This window comes from Bos indicus x Bos taurus, chromosome 13 (assembly GCF_003369695.1).
Source record: "Bos indicus x Bos taurus breed Angus x Brahman F1 hybrid chromosome 13, Bos_hybrid_MaternalHap_v2.0, whole genome shotgun sequence".
NCBI classification, from domain to species: Eukaryota; Metazoa; Chordata; class Mammalia; order Artiodactyla; family Bovidae; genus Bos; species Bos indicus x Bos taurus.
In genome coordinates this window covers 78,145,762-78,165,266 of record NC_040088.1, presented here as the reverse complement: position 1 = coordinate 78,165,266, position 19,505 = coordinate 78,145,762, and the positions used below count along the sequence as shown (strand labels likewise).

At 39.9% G+C, this 19,505-nt stretch overlaps 1 long non-coding RNA gene across 1 annotated transcript in view; it reads right to left on the bottom strand.

The window, feature by feature from the left end:
* Positions 1–19,183, bottom strand: part of LOC113903721 — a 244,656-nt gene extending 225,473 nt beyond the window's left edge. The window contains exon 1 of the long non-coding RNA XR_003514276.1: positions 18,986–19,183. This is a non-coding gene — a long non-coding RNA (uncharacterized LOC113903721). The remainder of the gene's footprint in view (positions 1–18,985) is intronic.
* Between the last annotated feature and the right edge of the window lie 322 nt (positions 19,184–19,505).

Genomic DNA, 19,505 nt, shown 5'->3' with positions numbered 1-19,505 from the left:
CTGGACACAGAACAATGGACTGGTTCCAAATTGGGAAATGAGTACGTCAAGGCTGTATGTTGTCACCCTGCTTATTTAACTTATATGCAGAATACATCATGAGAAACTTTGGGCTGGATGAAGCACAAGCTGGAATCAAAGTTGCCAGGAGAAATATCAATAACCTCAGATATGCAGATGACACCACCCTTATGGCAGAAAGTGAAGAAAAACTAAAAAGCCTCTTGATGAAAGTGAAAGAGGAGAGTGAATAAGTTGGCTTAGAACTCAATATTCAGAAAACGAAGATCATAGCATCTGGTCCCATCACTTCATGGCAAATAGATGGACAAACAATGGAAACAGTGACAGACTTTATTTTGGGGGGCTCCAAAATCACTGCAGATGGTGACTGTAGCCATAAAATTAAAAGACCCTTGCTCTTTGGATGAAAAGCTATGACACACCTACACAGCCTATGAAAAAGCAGAGAGATTATTTTATCGACAAAGGTCCGTATACAGAAAGCCGTGGTTTTTCCAGTAGTCATGTATGAATGTGAGAGTTGGAACATAAAGAAAGCTGAGTGCGGAAGAATTGATGCTTTTGAACTGTGGCGTTTTAGAAGACTCTTGAGACTCCCTTGGACAGAAAGGAAATCAAACCATTCAATCCTAAAGGAAATTAGTCTTGAATATTCATTGGAAGGACATGCTGAAGGCTGAAGCTCCAATACTTTGGCCACCTGATGCAAAGAACTGACTCGTTAGGAAAGACCCTGAGGCTGTGAAAGATTGAAAGCAGGAGGAGAAGGAGACAACAGAGGATGAGATGGTTGGATGGCATCGCTGACTTGATGGGCATGAGTCTGAGCAAGCTCTGAGCATTGGTGATGGACAAGGAAGCCTAGCGTGCTGCGGTTCATGGGGTCGCAAAGAGTCGGACATAACTGAGCGATTGAACTGAACTAAGAGAAATTAATATTAAAGGTACTTCAAACAAAATCCCATGTATTTAGAAATTAAATGTTCATTTTTAAATGTTGGGTATATCTAAGAAGCCATAAACTAGGACATATTTGTAATAGAATGAAAATGTAAACAGAATTTACCAGGATTTGTTGCACACAGCTAAAGCTGTGCTGTGCTGTGCTTAGTCACTCAGTCATGTCCAACTCTTTGTGACCCCATCGACTGTAGCCTATCAGGCTCTTTTGTCCATGGGGATTCTCCAGGCAAGAATACTGAAGTGTGTTGCCATGCCCTCCTCCAGGGAATCTTCCCAATCCAGGGATCAAACCCAGGTCTCCCGCATTGCAGGTGGATTCTTTACTGACTGAGCCACCAGGGAAGCCAAAGAATACTGGAGTGGGTAGCCTATTTCTTTCAATGCAATTAAATACAATATGGAGTCTTGAATAATGTATGAAAACAAATAGTGGTCACTAGAATAAAATTTTGTGAAATTGGAACAAAATCTATATTTTAGTTAATAATACTGTATCACTTGTTAACTTCCTGTTTGTTTGTTTGTCTTCTTACAACATAGTATTTCTATTATTTCCACAACTGGATTAGATGTTTCAAGTCTTAGTCAAAATTTTTTTAATAACTAAGATAATGAACTTTGTAGACTTTTAGCAGTAATATTAGATGCCAAAATACATGAAACTATATCTTAATTTTGAGTGAATATAAATTAGAAATCAAGTATTCTATTCATACTAACCAAACAAGTAGAATCAAAAGGTTATAAGTTTTAAACTAGCAAAAATTCATAAAATCTAAAATATATATATTATACAGACATATGTATATGTATGTATGTATACTGTTGTTTAGTTGGTAGGTTTTGTCCAACTCTTTGTGATCCCATGGACTGTAGACCGCCAGGCTCCTCCATCCATGGGATTTTCCAGGAGAGAATACAGGAGTGGGATGCCATTTCCTTCTCCAGGGGATCTTCCCAACCCAGGGATTGAACCCTCGTCTCCTAGATGGATGGATTCAGATGGATTCTTTACTGCTAAGTCACCAGGGAAGTCCCATATATATGTATACAAAAGCTTTTCTACTATGCTTGATAAAGGATTAAGAAATTACAACAACAAAAAGAAAAGGACAAACTGGAAAACATAAACCTAAATGAAATGGGAACACTGAGTATGAAATAGATAAAGGATAAAGTGAAACAAACTAGATAAAAATAAAAGATCATTGTTTTTAAACAAAAGCCAGTTGTTTTTAAACATGGCTGCTCATTAGAAACACAACTGGACCTTGTAGAAGAACAGCAATACCTGGGCATTTGTATTTTTCAAAAAATTCCAAGATAAATCTGGTATGCATCTAGATTTTTAAAAAGTGATTGCAGGTTTTTCTATTAAATGCTAGTTTTAGTGACATAGAATTCTATTATTTTCTATTGACCAATCATGATACAATGGTATTAAGCCAATAATAGTTACATAATCACAAATTAAAAGATGTTTATCAGTTTTCACAATCAATAGACAAAAAAAAACAAAAGATAATTATAATTGCAAGCCATACTGTAAACATGATTAACCTAAAAATATGAAATAATTACACATAATTTGGGGAGTTAAGTAGAGTGATCTGCTAAGTGGAAGTGCATACATGCACATTTTCTTATCCACCCAGCCAGTCTATGTCAGGAGAGCTTTTGATTTCTCTATCAAATTTGAAGGAGAGCCATGATGGGTAGAGTATTTTTGCTTGTAGGTTCTTCCCTTTCATCACTTAGAATATATCATGCTATTCCCTTCTGGCTTACAGAGTTTCTATTGAGAAATCAGCTGATAGCCTGATGAGAGTTTCCTTGTACATTATTTGTCATTCTTTCCTTGTTGTTTTTAATATTTTACCTTTGGCTTTAATTTTCATAATTTTTGATTACTATATGTCTTGCTAACAGAAGCAGAAGATATTAAGAAGAGGTGGCAAGAATACACAGAAGAACTGTACAAAAAAGGTCTTCACAACCCAGATAATCATGATGGTGTAATCACTCATCTAGAGCCAGACATCCTGGAATGTGAAGTCAAGTGGGCCTTAGAAAGCATCATTTTGAACAAAGCTAGTGGAAGTGATGGAATTCCAGTTGAGCTATTTCAAATCCTGAAAGATGATGCTGTGAAAGTGCTGCACTCAATATGCCAGCAAATTTGGAAAACTCAGCAGTGGCCACAGGACTGGAAAAGGTCAGTTTTCATTCCAATCCCAAAGAAAGGCAATGACAAAGAATGCTGAAACTACCGCAAAATTGCACTCATCTCACATGCTAGTAAAGTAATGTTCAAAATTCTCCAAGCCAGGCTTCAGCAATATGTGAATTGCGAACTTCCTGATGTTCAAGCTGGTTTTAGAAAAGGCAGAGGAACCAGAGATCAAATTGCCAACATCCGCTGGATCATGGAAAAAGCAAGAGAGTTCCAGAAAAACATCTATTTCTGCTTTATTGACTATGCCAAAGCCTTTGACTGTGTGGATCACAATAAACTGTGGGAAATTCTGAAAGAGATGGGAATACCAGACCACCTGATCTGCCTCTTGAGAAATGTGTATGCAGGTCAGGAAGCAACAGTTAGAACTGGACATGGAACAACAGACTGGTTCCAAATAGGAAAAGGAGTACGTCAAGGCTATATATTGTCACCCTGCTTATTTAACTTATATGCAGAGTACATCATGAGAAACGCTGGACTGGAAGAAACACAAGCTGGAATCAAGATTGCCAGGAGAAATATCAATAACCTCAGATCCGCAGATGACACCACCCTTATGGCATAAAGTGAAGAGGAACGAAAGAGTCTCTTGATGAAAATGAAAGAGGAGAGTGAAAAAGCTGGCTTAGAACTCAACATTCAGAAAACTAAGATCATGGCATCTGGTCCCATCACTTCATGGCAAATAGATGGGGAAACAGTGGAAACAGTGTCAGACTTTATTTTCTTGGGCTCCAAAATCACTGCAGATGGTGATTTCAACCATGAAATTAAAAGACGCTTGCTCCTTGGAAGAAAAGCTATGACAAATCTAGACACTGTAGTAAAAAGCAGAGGCATTATTTTACTGACAAATGTCCGTCTAGTCAAAGCCATGGTTTTTCCAATAGTCATGCATGGGTGTGAGAGTTGGATCATAAAGAAAGTTGAGTGCTGAAGAATTGATGTTTTCCAACTGTCATGCTGGAGAAGACTCTTGAGAGTCCTTTGGACAGTAAGGAGATCAAACCAGTCAATCCTAAAGGAAAACAACTATGAATATTCATTGGAAGGACTGATGCTGAAGCTGAAGCTCCAATACTCTGGCCACCTGATGTGAAGAGCCGACTCATTAGAAAAAACCCTGATGCTGGAAAAGACTGAATACAGGAGGAGAAGGGGGCTACAGAGGATGAGATGGTTGGATGGCATCACTGACTCAATGCACATGAGTTTGAGCAAACTCCAGGAGATGATGAAAGACAGGGGAGCCTGGCGTGCTCCAGTCCATGGGGTCACAAAGACTGAGTGGGACGTGACAGAGGAACCAAAAAATAACAATGGATCTTACTGTGTCTCCAATGAAAAGTGAGACGGTAAACTATCACTTTAACAGCTTTGTTCTTGGCCACTGTAATGGGCGTGACATTTAAGGAGATCTGAGAAAATCACACCAGCTGTGCTGGTTGCTGGTTGAAGTCTCAGATGATCCTGAGACTTGTTTCATTGCTGCTCTTGTTTCACTCTGGGAATCTGGAGAAACTGAAAACTAAATTTGTGTCATCCTGCTGTAATAGGCAGACCCTATTCTTTGTATTGGAAAGATAAATTTCAACATGGAATGTCCAACACAGTCTTATTTATGGTACAAACTGATACCTCAGTTGGTAAAGTATCCACCTGCAACGCAGGAGACCCCAGTTTGATTCAGGTCGGGAAGATCCCCTGAAGAAGGGATAGGCTACCCACTCCGGAATTCTTGGGCTTCCCTTGTGGCTCAGCTGGTAAAGGATATACCTGCAATGCAGGAGACCTGGGTTTGATCCCTGGGTTGGGAAGATACCCTGGAGAGGGGAAAGGCTACCCACTCCAGTATTCTCGCCTGGAGAATACCATGGAATGTATGGTCCATGAGGTCGCAAAGAGTCAGACATGACTGAGCGACTCACCTTCACTTTCACTTCATAAAAGAAACCTTGTTTGAGGTGTTTTATTAAGCAAATGGTTTCACTGTTTTCTAATTTTCACATGCTGGTTCCAAAAAAGATATTTAATTAATCATGATACACTCTTTGATTTTCTGGGTCATCTTTCATAATTGTGGTATTTTTTTTTGATAGTTCCAAATATTCATGTCTTGCTGCTACTGCTGCTGCTGTTGCTAAGTCGCTTCAGTCGTGTCCAACTCTGTGCTGTGTTTAAATTAAACTACAACTTATCAGATGATGGCCCGCCCTAAGTGGGCTTTAGAGAATGTTAATGTATCTGTGATTTGTGTTATATTTGAAATTATGTTTTTTCCCATTTTAATTGTATTGCTGCCAGTGGTATTTTTTTCTTTAAAAGTCTTCATCCTCTGCACTCTCTGTACCAACAGAGTATTCAAATAAAAGAAATTATGCTTTTTAACAATTAGACTAAATTAAAACAAAATGCAGTATCTTTATGATGTGATACCACACCTAACAGAAGGAATAAGATGAAAAATGACAGATAAGATGAAGCGTTGGCAAGGATAAGAAATGACTCTCACACAATGACTGTTGGAATTGTAAATTTGTACAACAAATTTGTTGAGTGATGTCTACTAAGATGTCTTATACACAAATCCTCTGACTCTGCAATCCTCTTTCTAGGTATATATGTGTTAGTTGCTCAGTTGTGTTCGAGTCTTTGCAAACCCATGGACTGTAGCCGGCCAGGATCCTCTCTCCACGGGATTCTCCAAGCTAGAATACTGGAGTGGGTTGCCCTTCTAGGTTTAAATCCAGTGGAAATATGTCCCTGTGTTCACCAAGGACATGTACATGTACACCACTGTGGCTGGAAAACAGCCACCATGGTCATCAATGGTCACACTGGACGATGAAATTTTGAAATAGTCACACATGGGATGAATAATACGAATGACCTACAACCAAACCCAAAATCTGAATGGAGTTCAGAAACTTAACACTGAGAAAAGAAAGACAGAAAAGATATACAGTGTATGATTACATTTATAGAAAATCTAAAAATAGGCAAAAAAAACCAATACTGTCAGAAACAAGTAAGGTGTTACCCTGGGGAATTGTGCAGTGGTGTTCAAAATGGGTATGTGGTGGGCTTTTGGGATGATGGTCATGCTCTGCGTCTTGGTCTGAGTGCTAGTTACATGGATGCTTCTAGGCTGCGAAAATTAATTGCTTTGCACAATTATGATCTGCATACTTTTCCATGCGTATGTTATACTTCAATAACATTTTTAAAATTTGATATTAAACACTGTCATAGAAATATGATGTGATATGATGTGATAAAAATTTGCTTGTCTTACAAATAGCAACACCGTATGGTTTTGATAAAAGAGAAAGTGTTAGTTGCTCAGTCGTGTCTGACTCCCTGTGACACCATGGACTGTAGCCCACCAGGTTCCTCTAATCATGGAATTCTCCAGGCAAGAATGTTGGAGTGGGTAGTCATTCCCTTCACCAGGGGATCTTCTCAACCCAGGGATCAAACCCACGTCTCCTGCATTGCAGGGGAAGTCTTTACCATCTGAGCCAGCAGGGAAGCCTTAGTGTTTGCTATTTGTAAGACAACCAGTGTTTTTTTTTCTTTTTGGTGGCTGCTCGACTTGCAGGATATAGGATCTTATTTCCCAGGTAAGGGATTGAACCTGCACACTCGGCACTGAAAGTAGAGTCCTAACCTCTGGACTGCCAGTGAATTCCCGACAACCAAATTTTTATTTCAGTACACTATGTTCTCTGAATTTTAGCTTCCTAATTTTAAAAATGGGAAAAATGATATCTACTCCATTCACAGAGTTAATTTGAAAATCAAGTGAGTTAACAGGTATGAAAAAAAGAAACTCTGTAAACTGTGAAAATGCATACACAAGGAAGACATTCTTGTTGTAATAAAGCAAAGAGGGTTTTAATTTTAATTTTTAAATGATTTTCCACTGTTAAGGATAACTCTCTTTGGCATATGACAGTAATTGTGTTTTAGATCAAGTTTTAAAAAGCAGGTTTGTCAATTATATAATGGTCTTTAATGTACTCAGATTGTTGCTTTTGTTTCAGAAAACAGAAATTTACATGATGGCTTGTAAGTGGCACATTCAATTTCACACACTGAGAATGCCTGAAAAGCAAAAGGTCCGCATATAGTGCAGGAACTCAAATTTAATGGCATCAAATGATCCATAATTTGATTCGTTCAGCCACATTTCCAGAAATTAATCACTGAGTGTCAGTCTCTTTCTGTCCTTCGCGACTTGGTTTGTCAAAAGAAAACTGCCCTTTTTGCCATATCACTACTAATCGGCATTAGTTGGTTCTTTGGATTTAACATTTCAATTCAGTGCCCAGCATCTGAAAACGTTTGAAAAGGTCAGAATGCTATTCCTTTATTCATTTACTCGAGTTTCACAAACATAATGAGCCTCCCAACATGCTTAGAAACACCTTTAGAAATCAATGGAAACTTTGTTAAAGCAAAAATTGGGAGTAAAGATTAGGAGACAAAATTGGAATGAACGACCTGTAGCTTCTTCCTTTCTGACTGATGTTTCTTCTCTAGATCAGAGTTCCTGAAGGCTACCACAACTGAACGTTTAGGATGGCTAATTCTTTGTGGCATGGGAACTGCAATCCCGTGCATTGTAAGATGTTCAGCAGCAGCCTTGACTTCTAACCATCCTCCCCCCATGATGAGACAAGCAAAAAGGTCTCCAGCCAGTGCCAAACATCTCCAGGAAGGAAGAGAGGGTTAAAATTTCCTCCAGGTGAGAACAACTGCCCTGGATGGAAATTGCCTAATGCCCTTTCTTCAGATCATCTCCAAGTTGTTGATACCTTGGTACAATTTTCCCAAACTTTCTGCAAACAATTTGGATGTAAGGTGCCCTGCTCAGGTGTGCAAATAACTAGGTCATTTGGCAAACCCATGTTGTCCTGGGCATGAAGTGTCAGTCACTCAATCAAGTTCGACTCTTGTGACCCCATGTGACCCTGCCAGACTCCTCTGTCTATAGAATTCTCCAGGCAAGAATACTGGAGTGAGTAGCCATTCTCTTCTCCAGGAGATGGTCCCACCCAAGGATCAAACCCAGGTCTCCCACACTGCAGAGAATTCTTTACCATCTGAGCAACCAGGGAATAGTGGGGTCACTATCTGCTATGCATATCATTAGGGCATACCTCTACTGAGAGGTTCAGGAGATCAGAGAGGATCAGAGAAGAACTCAAGGGACAAGAGACTATCATTGAGGGAAATTAAAACAATATTGAGCCTCCCAGGGCCCTGGGACGGACCTGATGATGCCCCTCTGTGTCCATGTATACCTGACGCACGTGGACCTACCCTGCTCACATCCCCTCACACTTACTGGTGCAAGATACCTGGCCTCCAATTGCCAGCAACTGAGATTCTTTGCCTTTTTTTCTGGTCACTGAACCACCTTTTCTTTGGCATTGCCTTTCTTTGGGATTGTAATGAAAACTGACCTTTTCCAGTCCTGTGGCCACTGCTGAGTTTTCCAAATTTGCTGGCATATTGAGTGCAGCACTTTCACAGCATCATCTTTCAGGATGTGGAATAGCTCAACTGGAATTCTATCACCTCCACTAGCTTTGTTCATAGTGATGCTTTCTAAGGCCCACTTGACTTCACATTCCAGGATGTCTGGCTCTAGGTCAGTGATCACACCATCAAGATTATCTGGGTCATGAAGATCTTTTTTGTACAGTTCTTCTGTGTATTCTTGCCATCTCTTCTTAATGTCTTCTGCTTCTGTTAGGTCCATACCATTTCTGTCCTTTATTGTACCCATCTTTGCATGAAATGTTCCCTTGGTATCTCTGATTTTCCTGAAGAGATCTCTAGTATTTCCCGTTCTGTTGTTTTCCTCTATTTCTTTGCACTGATCGCTGAAGAAGGCTTTCTTATCTCTTCTTGCTATTCTTTGGAACTCTGCATTCAGATGTTTATATCTTTCCTTTTCTCCTTTGCTTTTCGCTTCTCTTCTTTTCACAGCTATTTGTAAGGCCTCTCCAGACAGCCATTTTGCTTTTTTGCATTTCTTTTCCATGGGGATGGTCTTGATCCGTGTCTCCTGTACAATGTCACAAACCTTATTCCATAATTCTCCAAGCCAGGCTTCAGCAATACGTGAACCATGAACTTCCTGATGTTCAAGCTGGTTTTAGAAAAGGCAGAGGAACAAGAGATCAAATTGCCAACATCTGCTGGATCATGGAAAAAGCAAGAGAGTTCCAGAAAAACATCTATTTCTGCTCTGTTGACTATGCCAAAGCCTTTGACTGTGTGGATCACAATAAACTGTGGAAAATTCTGAAAGAGATGGGAATACCAGACCACCTGACCTGCCTCTTGAGAAACCTATATGCAGGTCAGGAAGCAACAGTTAGAACTGGACATGGAACAACAGACTGGACTCCTTTTCCAAATAGGAAAAGGAGTACGTCAAGACTGTATATTGTCACCCTGTTTATTTAACTTCTATGCAGAGTACATCATGAGAAACGCTGGACTAGAATAAACACAAGCTGGAATCAAGATTGCCAGGAGAAATACCAATAACCTCAGATATGCAGATGACACCACCCTTATGGCAGAAAGTGAAGAGGAACTAAAAAGGCTCTTGAAAGTGAAAGTGGAGAGTGAAAAAGTTGGCTTAAAGCTCAACATTCAGAAAACGAAGATCATGGCATCTGGTCCCATCACTTCATGGGAAATAGATGGGGAAACAGTGGAAACAGTGTCAGACTGTATTTTTCTGGGCTCCAAAATCACTGCAGATGGTGATTGTAGCCATGAAATTAAAAGACGCTTACTTCTTGGAAGGAAAGTTATGACCAACCTAGATAGCATATTCAAAAGCAGAGACATTACTTTGCCAACAAAGGTTCGTCTAGTCAAGGCTATGGTTTTTCCTGTGGTCATGTATGGATGTGAGAGTTGGACTGTGAAGAATGCTGAGCGCCGAAGAATTGATGCTTTTGAACTGTGGTGTTAGAGAAGACTCTTGAGAGTCCCTTGGACTGCAAGGAGATCCAACCAGTCCATTCTGAAGGAGATCAGCCCTAGGATTTCTTTGGAAGGAATGATGCTAAAGGTGAAACTCCAGTACTTTGGCCACCTCATGCGAAGAGTTGACTCATTGGAAAGACTCTGATGCTGGAGAGATTAGGGGCAGGAGGAGAAGGGGACGCCAGAGGATGAGATGGCTGGATGGTATCACTGACTCGATGGATGTGAGTCTGGGTGAACTCCGGGAGTTGGTGATGTACAGGGAGACCTGGCGCGCTGCGATTCATGGGGTTGCAAAGAGTCGGACACGACTGAGCGACTGATCTGATCTGGTCTGAACCACCTTTAACTCATGAACAAGAGTTGAATGGAAGTGCAGAGAAATCAGTTTTCCTGGGAGCTCAGATCATTAACTCCTCATTGCCATATTCAGACTGATATTGAAGAAAGTAGGGAAAACCATTAGCCCATTCAGGTATGACCTAAATCAAATCCCTTATGATTATACAGTGGAAGTAACAAATAGATTCAAGGGATTAGATCTGACAGAGTGCCTGAAGAACTATGGACAGAGGTTCGTGACATTGTACAGGAGGTGATGATCAAGACCATCCACAAGAAAAAGAAATGCAAAAAGGCAAAATGCTTATTTGGGGAGGCCTTACAAATAGCTGAGTAAAGAAGAGAAGCTAAAGGCAAAGAATAAAAGGAAAGATATACTCATCTGAATGCAGAGTTCCAAAGAACAGGAAGGAGTGATAAGAAAGCCTTCCTCAGTGATCAATGCAAAAAATACAGGAGAACAATAGAATAGGAAAGACTAGAGATCTCTTCAAGAAAATTAGAGAAACCAAGGGAATATTTCATGCAAAGATGGGCCCAATAAAGGACAGAAACAGTATGGACCTAATAAGCAGAAGATATTAACAGGTGGCAAGAATACACAGAAGAACTATTGAAAGAAATAAAAGATCTTCATAATCCAGATAACCATGATGATGTGATCACTCACCTAGAGCCACACATCCTGGAATACGAAGTCAAGTGGGCCTTAGGAAGCATCATGACAAATAAAGCTAGTGGAGGTGATGGAATTCCAGTTGAGCTATTTCAAGTCCTAAAAGATGATGCTGTGAAAATGCTTCATTCAATATGCCAGCAAATTTGGAAAACTCAGCAATGGCCACCTGACTTGCCTCTTGAGAAATCTGTATGCAGGTCAGGAAGCAACAGAACTGGACATGGAACAACAGACTGGTTCTAAATAGGAAAAGGAGTACATTAAGGCTGTATATTGTCACCCTGCTTATTTAACTTATATGCAGAGTACATCATGAGAAATGTTGGGCTTAATGAAACACAAGCTGGAGTCAAGATTGCTGGGAGAGATATCAATAACCTCAGACAAGTAGATGACACCACCTTTATGGCAGAAAGCAAAGAGGAACTGAAGAACCTCTTGATGAAAGTGAAGGAGAAGAGGGAAAAAGCTGGCTTAAAACTCCACACTCAAAAAATGAAGATTATGACATCCAGTCCCATCACTTCATGGCAAATAGATGGGGAAATAACAGAAACAGTGTCAGATTTTATTTTCTTGGGCTCCAAAATCACTGCAGATGGTGACTGCAGCCATGAAATTAAAAGATGCTTGCTCCTTGGAAGGAAAGCTGTGAAAAACCTAGACAGCATATTAAAAAGTAGAGACAATACTTTGCCGACAAAGGTCTGTCTAGTCAAAGCCAGTTTTTCTAGAATTGATGCTTTTGAACTGTGGTGTTGGAGAAGACTCTTCAGAGTTCCTTGGACTGCAAGGAGATCAACCAGTCAATCTTAAAGGAAATCAGTCCTGGATTTTCATTGGAAGGAGTGATGCTGAAGCTGAAACTCCAATACTTTGGCTACCTCATGCGAAGAGCCGAAACATTGGAAACGACCCTGATGCTGGGAGGGATTGGGGGCAGGAGGAGAAGGAGATGACAGGATGAGATGGCTGGATGGCGTCACTGACTCGATGGACATGAGTTTGAGCAAGCTCTGGGAGTCGGTGATGGACAGGGAAGTCTGGTGTCTGCAATTCATGGGATCGCAAAGAGTCAGACACGACTGAGTGACTGAACTGAACTGAACTGGGAGCAGAACCTCATTCTTTATGGTCTAGAGGAGAATCAGTGCATAATGATTCCAGCTCCCCCACCCACAGCACCGAGCTCCCGTTCAGTGTTTCACTTCCCCGTGTTTCACGTCCCCATCAGTGTTTCCTTGGACCACCTCCAAAGACACTACTTGCACTTAAATTCTGTTTGGAGGGCTTGGTTTCTGCGGAAAATCAATCCAAGACTGTCCAGTAGGATACAACTTCTTGCTATCACATTCCAGAATATTCCCAACTTACAAAGCTAACCTTGGAAGAATTAGACTCCTCAGGGCTTCTTCTATTCCAAGTTATTTGATCAGCAATAATACCTTTTCCAGCTTTATGGGGAGCTGCTCAGTAATAACCCTTTTGAGAATGGCAAACAGAGCAATATAAGTAGGTGGTGTTTTCTTCATCTATTTTTTGTCATTACTCATGTAGGCTTAGAATGTTGCATGGTAATTCACAGCTCCATGAACTGTAATTTACTCTTGTAAGGTTATAGTCTAGTAACAAACAACTTACAATGCCTGTTTAAAGAGAAAAAGGATAAAGGTTTCTATAGGATTCTGAACCTCCAAATAAGCCAAGTAAGTAAACCCAGAGAAGGAAATGTACTTGCTTATATTTCTTAAAAACACAGCTCAGTCATATAACCAAGTGATAAAATCCAATGCCTTTTACTTTAAAGTCTGGTTTTAAGAAAATCTCTCTATATTACTCTTTAGCATGTTTTCCTGAAAATTCAATCAGAAATTATTTTATATGATGAATTGAGCCATTAATTACAAATAAATACATTGGAAAACACACATGTGAACTACAAATGTTAAATGGATAACAGACAAGTAGGGAGTATTTATCAACACTGTATGTACATAAGCATTGGTTCACTTAATGATTTTGAAATCAGGTTAAGAATTTTGATGAAATATAAAGCATTTGAAACATTTTTGGAACTCAATACAATGCACAGTCTTTTGAACGTATTATATCAGTTTACTGATTGTTGGGCTGATCAAAGATTGTATTTGTTTTTGCTATTCATCTATAGAATCAATTTTTAAAAGAGGTTTTAAAAGTATAAAAATGACTAAACCCCAAAGAAAAGTTCTGTAAGACAAAAGGATACTAGCAACACTCAGAGAAAGAGAAATCCTATCTACAATAGGAGAAGATATTCAACATTGCAATACCCAGAGCAGATTTATAAAAAACAAACAACAACAACATACCCTGCAGAGTAAGAGCAACTGGAAATACACAGAATCAAGTGTGATAAGACTAATCAAATAGGACCAAGGCATGGCAGATTGAATGAATCTACCTGTATCCCCTCTGGGCTTGCCAGTGGCTTACTTTGGCCAATGAAACAGTGTCAACTTCATGCAGTCAGATGCTTTAAAATATGCCTTCATACTTTTAGTTTTTGGAAGGCCACCACTGCTGTGAGAACACACTGGGCTAGCCTGCTGGAAGATCAGAGACCACAAGGAGCAGCGCTGGGTTATTCCAGTTGTCCAGTCTAGACCAGCTAGCCTCCAGACACCCACCCTACCAGCTAAATCAGGATGCTTGAGATTGTTCAGGCAAGATTAGGCAAGCCTGGCCCAGAGCAGAATTGCAGAGCAGACTCGGAGGCTTGATGGAAGTATTGATAATAAAGGTTGTTGTTTTAAATTCACTAACTCTTAAAGTGGTTTGTTACTAAGCAGTATTAGAATATATCTAATATATGAAGCACAGATAATCAACAATCACAGAGTAGAAACCAGGAGGGAAATATTTGTCATGAATGTGGGTTAGCTCTTATATTTTCAGTAAGAAGTTGGACACAAGAGTTAAACATATTAAATAAATGCAGATATCATAGAAAAATTTTGTGATTCCATTGTCAGAGGTAATTTCTCTATTAAGAGATTTGCTAAACAAACATAAAGTTAAAAATTCCAGGGAACAAATACAGAAATGTCATACTTAACAGTTCTCATTAAGAACTGAAGTTAAATCTTGACTGGAAATGTCCATGTTACAGCTGAATTCATGGCCAGATAACCAAAACTTGAAATCTTATTAGCAACCGTTAATTTTATTAAGAAATACTAGTGGACTTCCCTCAGAGAAGGCAATGGCACCCCACTCCAGTACTCTTGCCTGGAAAATCCCATGGACGGAGGAGCCTGGTAGGCTGCAGTCCATGGGGTCGCTAAGAGTCAGACACGACTGAGCGACTTCACTTTCACTTTTCACTTTCATGCATTGCAGAAGGAAATGGCAACCCACTCCAGTGTTCTTGCCTGGAGAATCCCAGGGATGGGGGAGCCTGGTGGGCTGCCGTCTATGGGGTCGCACAGAGTCGGACACGACTGAAGCGACTTAGCAGCAGCAGCAGCAGTGGACTTCCCTGCTGGTACAGTGGACAAGAATCCACCTGCCAATGCAGGGGACATGAGATTGATCTCTGATCGGGGAAGATCCCACGTGCCACAGAGCAGCTAAACCCAGGCATTGCAACTACTGAAGCCTGCACGCCCTGGAGCCCATGCTCCGCAACAAGAGAAGCCATCACAATGAGAAGCCCACACAGCAACGAGAGAGCAGACCCTTTCTCTGCTGTCCAAAAGCAGAGAAAGCCTGCAAGAAGCAACAAAGATCCAGTGCAGCCAAAAATAATTAAAATTTAAAAAAATACTAGTGGTGTACATGTGCCATATATGGCACATCACTAGTATGTTTCAGCATGATTTTTAAATTCTATTGGTTTCAAGGACAATTGACACTGCTTTCATAACATTAAAGTTTTGATAATGTCTTAAATAAAACTGCTGCTGCTGCTGCTGCTAAGTCGCTTCAGTCGTGTCCGACTCTGTGCGACCCCATAGACGGCAGCCCACCAGGCTCCCCCGTCCCTGGGATTCTCCAGGCAAGAACACTGGAGTGGGTTGCCATTTCCTTCTGCAATGCATGAAAGTGAAAAGTGAAAGTGAAGTTGCTCAGTCGTGTCCGACTCTAGCAACCCCATGGACTGCAGCCCACCAGGCTCCTCCGTCCATGGGATTTTCCAGGCAAGAGTACTGGAGTGGGGTGCCGTTGCCTTTGTTGCATGTTAGAATCACCTGAATTTGTTTTTGAATTCCCAATGCCCAGCTGACACCCCAGAGCAAACACACTAGAATCATGGGACCATGACACACGTATCAACATCTTTTCATCTTCTCTCAGGTGATTCCACTGTGCAGCCACGTTTCAGAACCAAAGACCAAGTCCTAGATCTTTGCTGTCCAGTTCTATGGCACCTAGTCACAGGCAGCTACTATCAAGGACTATTTGAAACTGCTGTCTGTATTAGGATGAGCTATAAGAGGAAAATACGAACCAGATTTTGAAGATGCAGTATGAAAACAAATGTAAAATAGGCCATTAATAAATTTTTTACATTTATTACATGATGAAATGATAATATTTTGAATATCTGGATTAAATAAAAGACATTATTAAAGTTAATTCACCTAGTCTTACTCTTTAAAATGCTACTGGAAAATTTTAAATTTCATATGTAGCTAGAATTTGTGGCTAGCACGTCTTTCCATTAGACAGCGCTCACCTCGACTCTCCCACTAAACTAGAATATAAATAATTTTAATATTCATGTGACTTTACAAACTGTTGCTTAATGAAGTATGTGTTTACATTGCAAACTAGATATAATATTCTGTAGGCAGTTCATTTTTAAAGAAATAACCCTCTGTAACCCAGTCCTGGGTTTGCCACACGGTTTTTATCATTGCTTATGCAAAATAATTTGTTGTTGTTTAGTTGCTAAGTCTGGAGAAGGAAATGGCAACCCACTCCAGTGTTCTTGCCTGGAGAATCCCAGGGACCAGGGAGCCCGGTGAGCTGCCGTCAATGGGGTCGCACAGAGTCGGACACGACTGAAGCGACTTAGCAGCAGCAGCAGCAGTTGCTAAGTCATGTCCAACTCTTTGTTACCCCATTGGCCGTAGCCCACCAGGCTCCTCTGTTCAAGGGACTTCCTAAGCAAGAATACTGAGTTGCCATTTCCTCCTCCAAGGGATCTTCCTGCCCAAGTATTGAACCTGCGTCTCCTGGGTCTTCTGCACTGGCAGGTAGATTCTTTACCACTGAGCCATCACAGGAGCCCTGATGGAAAGTTAACTTAGGATTTAAAATTACAAGTATAATTAAAATGTGCAAACTCATCATATTGAGAAGCTATGTGTCAATCAATGACATTTGTCAGTGGGATAAAATATTAAAAGGGAAGAGGAAGGTAGGATCTGAAAAAACAACAGCAAATGTGCCTGCTGGGCATTCTAATAAATTTTGATTTTTGATAATCAAATATTCTTATAGTAAGAAATAAGTTCACAGGTGGCTCAGTGGTAAAGAAGCTGCCTACCAATGCAGGAGACTTGTGTTCCATCCTTGGGTTGGTAAGATCCCCTGGAGAAGGAAATGGCAATCCACTCTAGTATTCTTGCCTGGGAAATCCCATGGACAGAGAAGCCTGGTGGGGTACAATCCATCGGGTCGCAAAAGAATTGGACACGACTGTTAGTGACTAAACAACATTGACAACAAGAAATAAGTATACTGCAATTCTCTTTATTGAATAGGCAACACTCAGGATATTAATCAAGTTGAATATTTTTAAAATAATAATTTTTTAAAATCACAGAAAAAAGACGCTGTGTATGAAACTGTAGTGTAGAGCTAATTGTGTTTTCAGCTAATTTTAAACCATTTAATGCCAGCACATTGCTTAAATTTGCAATGCACCATTCCAGGGTTGGTAATTTTTTTTAAAAATTAAAAAATTTGACTCAGCATGTATTTTTTAACTTATTTCACATGTCCTATTATTATCATTATTATTCATCAGATGATAATTAACACCCATGGCTGGAGGCCATTCCTTGCGATTTTATTAAAACTCTTCCTTTTCTAGTATAGAGTTTCCTTTAATCCCAGATTAATTTATTTCCCATTCACTGTGGCAAAGCTCCTGAAATGAATATATTCACAAATTCTTATGATAAAATTTAACATCCTGATTATTTAAAAATGACTAAAATTGCTGTGTATTTTCCCCAAAATCACTTGCTTCTGTCAGTCCTACAGTTGGCTTATTCTCATCCATGGTGGAATCTTTTATTCTCAGCCAAAAGGAAAAAGGAGGTCACATCATGGCAGCAGCTACAGGTAAACATGATGGCCATGTCTGGCCACCTGGTTTATAGTTTCCAACTCAATTATTCCTTGTCATTTTAGGAACACCAATCCCCACCATTTGCTATTGTCATGTTTGTTTTTTATGTATTTTCCTCATAAATCTTCATGAGATCAGGGGAATTTACCTTAGGTTTGTTTTTGTTTTCTGTTTTTAACTCTAAAGTAAATTCCCCTTTAAACAAAACAACAGCTTCGACATGAAAAGAAAGACAATGAAGAAAAGAGGAGCTTTCACCTCTGAATGGCTTGAAGAGGCCTGCCGCACCCTTTCTTATTATACCCTGTAAGCTCTGGAGTGAGTGAGTCAGGGGAATCAGAAGGTTATTTTATTTAATATTCATCACTTTGCTCAAAACGTTTTTAAAAGATACTCCTCTGTTCCACTGGTTTGCATCAAACCAAATTGTGCAAAACTGGGGCTCACAATGGAGGCAGGATGGGAAAGGGAGCCCCCAGCATCAGCCTCTTGAACGAGGTAACAAATAGCTCAATCATCTATGTTCCTCCTGAGGCTCTTGCCACATTCTGCCTTAAATTACAGCTATGGTTACTCACAGGCTATTTGATCAGTTCCCCGAGGTCAGGAATGTTGCCTAGTATGTAATAAATGGCAATATTTGTAGATTAAATGGGATATCTTATCCATTTTTGCATGCTCCTAATAGCTATAGGCTTGTCCCAAAAGGGATTCAATAAACGCACTGATTGAGTGCTATATCACGCACCTACTCTGAGGTTGGGAAGTATTTCCAGTGTAAACACTTTTAAGGTTTCTCTTTCCTAGTAGCCAGTAGAGTTAATTGAACTGGCACTTGAATTGAAATAAAATGCTCAGATGTGAATTCATATCTTTGCTTTGCATGTCTGGTACAGTGATCTTTAGCTAATGACTTATTAGGCATTTATTTGCAAATAATTAAAATCTTCATATGTTATCACCTTTTTGGTGTATCACCTTTTTCGGTATATCACAGCTAGAGAGACCAAAATTTTGTTATCTCTTAAATCAATTTTTAAAATTTAATAATATTACCCAGGGAACTGAGGAAAATCTCACAGGCTCAATAGCCACCTTCTCTCCTTTTTTGGTTTTTACCTTCGATATTCATTCAAAAGTAATAGTAGTTGCCATTTATTCAGACCCTAACATCTGCTGGGTGCCTTACTCATTTTTATTTAACTTTTCACAACAGTATAAATTAAAGATTATAATATCCACTTTTTAGATTCAGATGATAATTAACTTCCGTTATATTCATAACTACACAAGGTATATTACCCAGGGTTCTTTAGAGAAGCAGAACCAACTAGAGAGAGAGAAGAAGAGAGAGACTCATAAGGAATTGACTCACATGATTGCAGAGGCCAACAAGTCCAAAATCCTCAGGGTGAGCGGGAATGCTGGAGGCCCAGGGAAGAGTTGCAGTTCAAGTCCAGAATTCTTTTTTTTTCTCAAGGGAGTTCAGTGTTTTTCTGTTGTATAAGGCCACCCACATTATGGAATGCAATCTGCTTGACTCAAAGTCCACTGACTTAAATGTCAATCTCACCTGAAAAAAAAACAACTTCACATAGACATGCAGACAATATTTATCCAAATATCTGCGTACAGTGGTGGCCTAGCCAAATGGACACATAAAATTAACCATCATACAAGGTAAATATTATGATTCCATGCTACTGCAGGGGAACAAAACTTGCCATCCCAAATGTCTCTTTAGTATGCAGATTTTTTTCAAACTGAAAACAATCAAACCCAAAAGACTCAGGAAGAAACTTTGACCTTCCCCAAAACTGCAACAAATTTTAGTTAGGCACTTTCCTGGTGATCCAGTGGTTAGGACTCCACATTTCCAATGCAAGGGGTTTGGA